Genomic DNA, 8,740 nt, shown 5'->3' with positions numbered 1-8,740 from the left:
TCACATGTCAATTAACCCCAAATGTTAGCCTGCAACAATCTGTTTAGCATCTACCCTTTCTGGATAGGTGGCGGCTTTTATTCTTGAAAATAAAATGAAACGGTATGAAAGCAAGAACAGTACAAAGATGGAAAAAAGGTAATTGAAAAGGGAAGGGAAGAAAATCAGGTTACTCTCAACTGATTAGCTTTTTGAAATGTCCTTCAGTAGGGCAGATTTATAAGAATAGGATTTTAATACCTCAATATTAGTACTAATTAGATTAATATTGAACTAATGATTAGTTCACCATTAGTATGATGATATTTTTCTACCAAAAATCATATTTTCTAATTTGTCACCCATATTTAGAAATTTGAGGATGACAAGCACTAAAAACAAACAAACACGCAAACAAAAACTGCAAACTTCTGTATAAGTGATTATAAAAATTATCGTCTTCATTGATAAGACTTCATTAACTCCACTAAACAATAATTAAGTCTTCCCTAATAGCTCAGTTGGTAAAGAATCTGCCCACAATGCAGGAGACCTGGGTTCGATTCCTGGATTGGGAAGATCCCTGGAGAAGGGAAAGACTACCCACTCCAGTGTTCTGGCCTGGAGAGTTCCATGGACTGTATAGTCCATGGTGTTACAGAGAGTTGGACAGGACAGAGTGACTTTCACTTCACAAGCAGTAACTAAAATTTCCCATGGACAGAGGAGCCTGATGGGCTATAGTCCATGGCGTTGCCGAATAATCTGGTCGCAAAGAAAACAACTAAACAACAACAAGCAATAGTTAAGTATCCTGTTTTAGGCAGTCAGTGAATGACTGTCCACGTATGTACCTGTGGGTTCTTTTGAAAATAGACCTATCTGTTCATTAATGTATTAATTCATCCAATTTAAGCATATATTGAGAGAAAAGAGTCTGACTCTAATTTATATGGTATGTCATGGTATAATCTTTTAAAATAATTCCCAAGAAAGTGCTACTTTAGGTCTATACTTAACTAATATCTTACTTTCTGTATCCACAGTTATAGATTTAGAATTCTTTTTATCTCCAGAACCAGAGAAAAAAATTAAAAAAACTTTAAATTCTAATTTATTAGATATTTAAACTGGTCAAATTATGAGAATATTTACTTGAATGCATATATTTATGTTGTCTGTTTAAATGCTGAAGAAAGGTATAAACTCATTTGCTTTCATAAAATAAAAATACAACAGAAAATGATCACACAGCAGTATCAGCATAAATGTAAAACAAAATTAACGACTGTATTATTAAAAATGCACTGCAAAAAACTATTTTCATGTAAGTATTAGCAATTTTTAATGTTAGTGACAACATATTAAAATTATTTATCCAAAACAATCAATTGAAAAAGGCACAAGGGAAATACAGTATTAACTGCTAGCTTTGATATAGCTTTTAATCTTCATTTATGTTTATTTTATCTTAATATGGCCTATTCAGTCTACTGTTGCTTGATAAGTATTTGTCAGATTTGATAGCAGACAGCCCAGGTATTTTAGGTTTAAAATGAAACTAGACAATAAAATGACAGATTATTTAGTAAGTATAAAAGACCCTATGTGCTTGAAGTCTTGTTTTTCACTGCTAACAGGGAATTAAAATTTTCACTTTCCTTTGTCCCTTTATCTAAGCTCAGAAAATATGGTAGATATATATGGAGCATTCTGTGGATTTGTTAGCAGTGAGGTGAGGGGAATGATTTTTAAACACAAGACATTTTCCTCACTAATTTTCCTTCTTAAAAATCCTTGACCTTTCACAAATTTGCATGATGCATATAAATGTTTTTCTGGTGTTTTGTTTCCCTTTGAAATATTTCAAGAGCCATTCTCATTTCATCTGAAGATCTTCTCCTATTAATAGCCTCTCAACAACCAGAAATAGAATATGGGGAAGGCTTCCTTGATTTTAGCTTCAGTGTCGCATTTTAATTCTTTTAAAAATGTTCCATGTCACCTCCTGATGGAAAATGCTATGTCTGCATTTGGCATTTTTCTATTTTCTCTTAATGTTACTTAAGTAGAACATTTCATCCTAGCTATCCTTTTGATCTAGATTCTGTTTTCATGTTTATTGGAAGAGTAATGTGGATATATTCTGATAACAGTCTTCCCCTACTGAGGAAAAAATTAGCACAGATCAATTTCTTTTCTCTTCTACTACTAAGTTTTATTCAGTTTTAGATTCCTGTTTCCTCAAGAAACATATGGTCTGTAAGCTGACCATACTCTTTCTTCCATACATTTCTCCTATTAATTAAATTAGCCGGGAACATACAAGCACAGCTGCTTTTGGGTAGAAGTGGCACCACAAGATATCAACTGCAAAATGATTTTCCATGATCAGTTCATTTTACAAAAAGCAGACAAACATCTGGGTGTCCATCCTGACCCATCAATATGGTCTGGTCACTTGCAACTCTTCTGCCACAGCATGACCATTCTTTCCTTTCTTCCTTGGTCTCCCCTCCTTCAGGCTATAGTGATCACTGATCTTTCAGGCTGAATATACATCACTGGTGTTAACAGTCTAATGACCTACTTGCCCAGCCCCTTGAGATTGTCCTCACATCTCAAATGGTCCCCAGGTCTAACAGCACTTACAGTAAAAGGTAAACACTGAGAAATTGTTGTAGAGTTTATGGTTCCTATTAGTTGCCAGGAGCATTATAGGTTGCTATGGCTTTAAGTTTTTGCTTGAACCTATTAGTTAATTATAGGCAATCAAAATGATTAATATTTCTAGGTCTCTAAAGCATGCTGCATAGACAATTAAAAGTTATAATCTAAAATATTAAAGCATATCTTAAAGCAACTCAAATATAAAAACAGTCATGCAAGAGAGGAAATTAGGAAATTAGTTTATTTCAATTTAATGAGTATTAAATAACTATCCTTCCAAGTACTTTTTTTTATTGTCATAGTGAATACAAGCATATGTGAGACATAGATCCTGTACTAAAAAGTTTATATGCTAGTCAGTGACATGGGACTAACATTTAGGAAAGATTAAATTAAAATACAAAGCAGTCCATGTTCCATCAAGTTAAGACAGAGAGGTAGGTTTAATTTTTAGGAATTAGAGAAATTTCTTAGAGTTATGGGATGAAAGAGCTGCAGAGACCATAGGAATTATCTATTCAAGGCCCATCATTTTGCCAAGGCTGAAAAGAATGTTAAGTGATTTGCTAAATGACCCAGTTGAGAGCCATAGTAAGTCTAAATATCTGTACTGACTCCTACATGAAGGCTGTTTCTCATATAGCACTGTTATTCTTGTTGTTCAGTAGCTAAGTCATGTCTGACTCTTTGCAGCCCCATGGACGGCAGCATGCCAGGCTCCTCTGTCCTTCTCTAGCTCCCACTTTGCTCAAATTCCTGTGCATTGAGTTGGTGATGCTACCTAACCATCTCAACTGCTGCTGCCCGCTTTTCCTTTTGCTTCTAATCTTTCTCAGCATCAGGGTCTTTCCCAATGAGTCACTGCTTCCTATCAGGTGACCAAAGTATTGAGTTTCAGCAAAAGTCCTTCCGATGAATATTCAGGGTTTTTTTTTTCCTTAGGATTGACTGGTCTGATCTTGCAATCCAAGAAACTCTCAAGAGTCTTCTTCAGCACCACAATTCAAAATCATCAGTTCTTTGATGCTCAGCCTTTTTTATGGTCTAGCTCTCACATCCATACATGACAACAGGAAAAACCATAGCTTTGACTCTATGGACCTTTGTTGGCAATGTGATGTCTCTGTTTTTTAATATGCTGTGTAACTTTGTCATAGCTTTCCTTCCAAGGAGCAAACATCTTTTAATTTCATGGCTGCAGTCACCATCCACAGTGATTTTGGAGCCCAAGAAAATGAAATCTGTCACTACTACTACTGTTTAATAAAAAATAAAATTAATCAAAATTATTTTTTATTCTTATCTATTAGAATGGAAATTCAAGTATTTCTTGCTAATAGTTATCTTTTATAAGCATAAAGCCTACATTGGTTCAATACTTGAATAGCTTTTGGTTCAGTATTCCAGAGTAAACCACATGTTGATATAATGCTTGTTTTTCTGGGATTTATCAGTTGAGAAAACTGGTGGCAACTGAAATCCATTTGTCTAGTTGTTCCTAGAAGGCTAAGAACTGACTAAAGTTTGTTCAGAAACATGTCTGCCAGCAATCTCCATGACTTCATCACTCTTCTGCTCGAGCTCAAATCCACTTTGGTTTCGATATAGCCAAAACGCTCTCTGTTAAAGCCTGAAGCTACAGAGGGACAGTCAACACTTCACTACTTTGGCCTTGAAAAAGAAAAATATACTGTATTGTCCTTGTAAATTAGTTTTTTAAAAATATGCAAATTACACAGTAAGCTGAATTAGAACATTTTTTATGCATTCTAAAACCAAAGTACATACTAAATGTCTTGAATATTAAAATATGTTTCTTGGACTGGTGACAAAGAACAAACTAAGATGATGCTAAGGACATGGTTATTTAAAAACAAAATGTTATATTTGTTATTTCCTCTCTTAACAACAAATGTCCTTACAATAGGTTTACTATTAAAATGTGATTCTTACACAATGTGTGAATTAACATACTTATACTTAAAAACACAATGGATTCTAAGATTTACTACAAAGAATTGCATAAAATTTTATATAGAGGCAATGCAAATGGATAAAAAATGAGCTTAATTGATTTAGCTGATTGTGATCAGAGCCTTGGATCCAGTGTTTTCTTTTTAAAATGACTTCAGTGAATTTAGCCTTGGAAAATATGAAGCAACATAGCCCTTCTTTCATTCATTTTGAATCAGAGTTTCAAAATACTAGAGATAGGAAATACTCAGTGTTTGAAAATCAAGAATAATTTAAGAACAAGAATTCCATGGATTAAGCAAATTATCAAAATCAATATGTAATCCATTTTCTTTCAAATACCAAAGTTACTAATTTCATATATAGATATACTGGTTGTGGCAGTAGGTAGAACAATGTCCTCTCCTACCCCCATCAGTTCAGTTCAGTTCAGTTGCTCCTCCCCCCATAGATGCCCATATATCGTAATGACTATATTATGATACAAGATAAAGAGGAATTGTGAAAGTGTTAGTCACTCAGTCCTGTCCTGCACTTTGCAACCTCATGGACTGTAGCCCACCAGGCTCCTCTGTCCATGGGACTCTTCTGGCAAGAATACTGAAGTAGTTTGCCATACCTTTCTTCAGGGGATCTTCATGACCAGAGATAGTACCTGGGTCTCCCGCATTACAGGCAGATTCCTTGCTTTCTGAGCCACCAGGGAAGCCCCAAAGAGGAATTAAGATTATAGGTATTAATAGAAGTAAAGTTACTAATCAGTTTACCTTAAACATTATCTTGGATTATTTATAAAGGCAAAGAAATGGATTGTTCTTATGTTAGTTTCTTATAGTTGCTATAATAAACTACTGTAACCTTGGCTTAAAACAATACAAATTTATTTTTGTATTAATCAGCGTTCTCCAGAGAAACAATAGCACTTGTGTGCATACATGTATATGTGTATATACATAGACTGTTTTTAGGATTTGCTCATACTATTGAGGGGACTGACAAGTCTGAAACCTAGAAGGCAGCCAGGAGGCAAGAGATATAGGAAAGAGTTGCAGCTGGAGGGGAAGACAGTCCACTGGCAGAATTACATTTCCCTTGGTGGGGTCAGTCTTTATCTTAAGGTCTTCAACTGATTGGATGAGACTCACCCACCTTGAGGTAGATCATTGTCTTTACTAAAATTTTACTGATGTAAGTGTTGATCTCACCTAGAAAACACCTTCACAGTAACATCCAGATTGGCATGTGACCAAATATCTAAACCCCATGGCCTAGTCAAGTTGAGACATAAAATTTACCATCACAATGATTGTATGTTTCGGAGGTCTGGAATCTGAAGTTGGTCTCATAAGGTGCCAAAGTGCTGCATTTCTTCTGAAGGATCTCAAGGAGAATCTGCATTCTTGCCTTTTCCAGGCTGCCCCCATTTTTTGGTTTGTGGCCCTCTTTTTCCCCAAAGCCAACCAAGGCTGGTTGTCTTTCTCATGCTGCATTTACTAGACATTGACTCTTCTTCTACCTCCTGCTTCCACTTTATGGAGCATTGGGACCACCAAAATAAGCCAGAATAAACTCTTTATTTCAAGGTCAGCCAATTAGCTACTTGAATTCTACCTTCAATTTCAGTTATCTTTTGCCACATAATAAAATATACAAATTCCAGAGATTAGAATGTTGATATACTTGAGGGTTCATTACTCTACCTATCACACACTTCCAGAGCCTCCAGAAAGAAATGCAGCCATTTAAACACCATGATTTTACCTCAGTTTTTAGAACAGTCAGATTTCCAATAACCACAACTGTGAGATACAAATTTGTGTTATTTAAGCCACTTTGTGTGTGGTAATTTATTTCAGCAGCCAAGAGGAACTAATACAGTTGTCTAAACTTCTCCTTCCTTCATCATGACAACAGAGTTTGTATCTAAATATAATACAAATCACTATGGGAATTTTCAGTAAGCCAAAGGGATTCAGACATTTTTATGCACTTTAAGCATGATGCTTCCAGAGTGTTACAACCAAATATTAAGAAATGACAGAAACAGTGCTTGGAAGAAAAGAGAAATGAGAGTAGACTAGGAGGTAGATAGTACCCTATGTCAAGCTTCTCAAAATGTGTCCCTTAGAGTATTAGTGTTCTGTGGGATATTTATAAGTTTTCAGGCAAAAATAAAGGTTCTTCAAAATGTTTCTTAAAAACTCAGGTTTTTTATAAACACCAGGCTTTAATGTGTTTATATTCATTGGCAATATCCAAATATGTAAGGTGAAGTCTTTCTGCAGAACCCAGGGGAATGATTACTTGGTGTAAATATACTGTGGTTTAGATGCTAAGTCGTGTCTGACTCTTGTGACCCCATGGACTCTAGCCTGCCAGGCTCCTCTGTCCATGGGATTCTCCAGGCAAGAATGCTGGAGTGGGTTGCCATTTCCTTCTCCAGTAAATATACTGTAATAAAAGATTAAACAGAGACACAAAGCATCAGTATATGGCTTGGATTTTCACACATATGATAGAAAAATTTCTCATAAATCTGGACACAAAGTGGAAAGAAAAAGGTAAGAACAAATCTGCTGCTGCTGCTAAGTCACTTCAGTCGTGTCCGGCTTCCAGCAACCCCATGGACTGCAGCCCACCAGGCTCCTCCATCCATGGGATTTTCCAGGCGAGGGTACTGGAGTGGGTTGTCATTGCCTTCTCCTAACAACAAATCTAGTGATATATAAAAAGATAATATTAAATAAATGGAGTTAATTCCAGTAATGCAAAGTGGGCTTGACATTAAAATAAATCAATGGAATTCACCACTTTTACAAAATAAAGGAGAAAAGTTATATGATTATTTCATTAAAACAGAAAAGGCATTTGATAAAATTAGATAACTACCATTAGGAAAATAAAATCCTCAGAAAAATAGAACTTGGCACTTCAAATAAGTGGCAAACAAACTCTTTTCAGAAGATTGCATATCTCTACAATAAAAAGAACATCGATCCCTTACCTTAAACCATATACCAAATCAGTTTCAGGAGGATTATTTATCTAAATGTGAGAGGTAAAACAATAAAGTTTCTAGAAAATAATAAAGACATTTTAAAGATCTTGCGGGTAGGCTAAGATTTCTTATAAGGATACAAGCAACACTAACTGTAAAGGAAAATGATGGTTTTTGGACTACTTAAGTATTTTTTAAAGTCTCTGTCTTTGGACAACTTTTAGAAAAGTTACAAAGCAAGCCACATCATAGAGGAATATATTTTTAACACATACTACCAAATTACTTGTGTCCAAGCCATGTAAAATCAATAGGAAGAAGTGGACAATTTAGTTTAAAAGGATAATAAAAGATATTTATAAGAACTTCACAGAAGAAGAAATCCAAATAGTCAACACCCAAGTGCTCTTTTCCACTAGTTGGCAATGAAAGGCAGATGAAATAAATTATGACAAGCAACTATATTCCCATTGTTAGAATGGCTAAAATGAAAAAAACTGATAGTAACAAGTGTTAGTGAGAACATGGAACAGCTGAAGCCCTCATACACTGTAGGTAGAAGTACAAACGGTACAGTTCTTTGGAAAACTGCCGATATCTGTCAAAGGACAAATATGGATATATCCTACTACCTACCAGTTGCATCCTTATGTATACAACCAACAGAGACCCATACTGTGGACACAAAAAATATAAAAATATTCAACATTTTTCAAATAATCAAAAACTGGAAAAATTGTTAATCTACAATAGAATGGATTAATAAATTCAGCTATGTTCATAAAAGGGATTTTACATAGCAATAAAATTCTCTGTAGTTATACTATATACAATAACATTTATTAATCTCACAAACATAACATGCCATGAGTGATGCCAGACACACAAATGAATATGAAATATAACACTCAGTTTATATAAAAACACTCAAATGAAATAAAAATTAATCTCTGACATTAAAGTTAGGAAAGCAGTTACCCTTAGAGAAGAGGGTAGAGATAGTGACTTGAAGGGTTTTGAGCTGTTGGCAATATTGTATATCATGGTTGGCATGGTGGATACATCAGTTTGCCTATATAATAATTTTAGACTTAAGTTCTGTGTACTTTACAATATGTA

This window comes from Muntiacus reevesi, chromosome 7 (assembly GCF_963930625.1).
Source record: "Muntiacus reevesi chromosome 7, mMunRee1.1, whole genome shotgun sequence".
In the NCBI taxonomy this organism is placed as follows: domain Eukaryota; kingdom Metazoa; phylum Chordata; class Mammalia; order Artiodactyla; family Cervidae; genus Muntiacus; species Muntiacus reevesi.
This window is presented reverse-complemented; position numbering follows the sequence as displayed.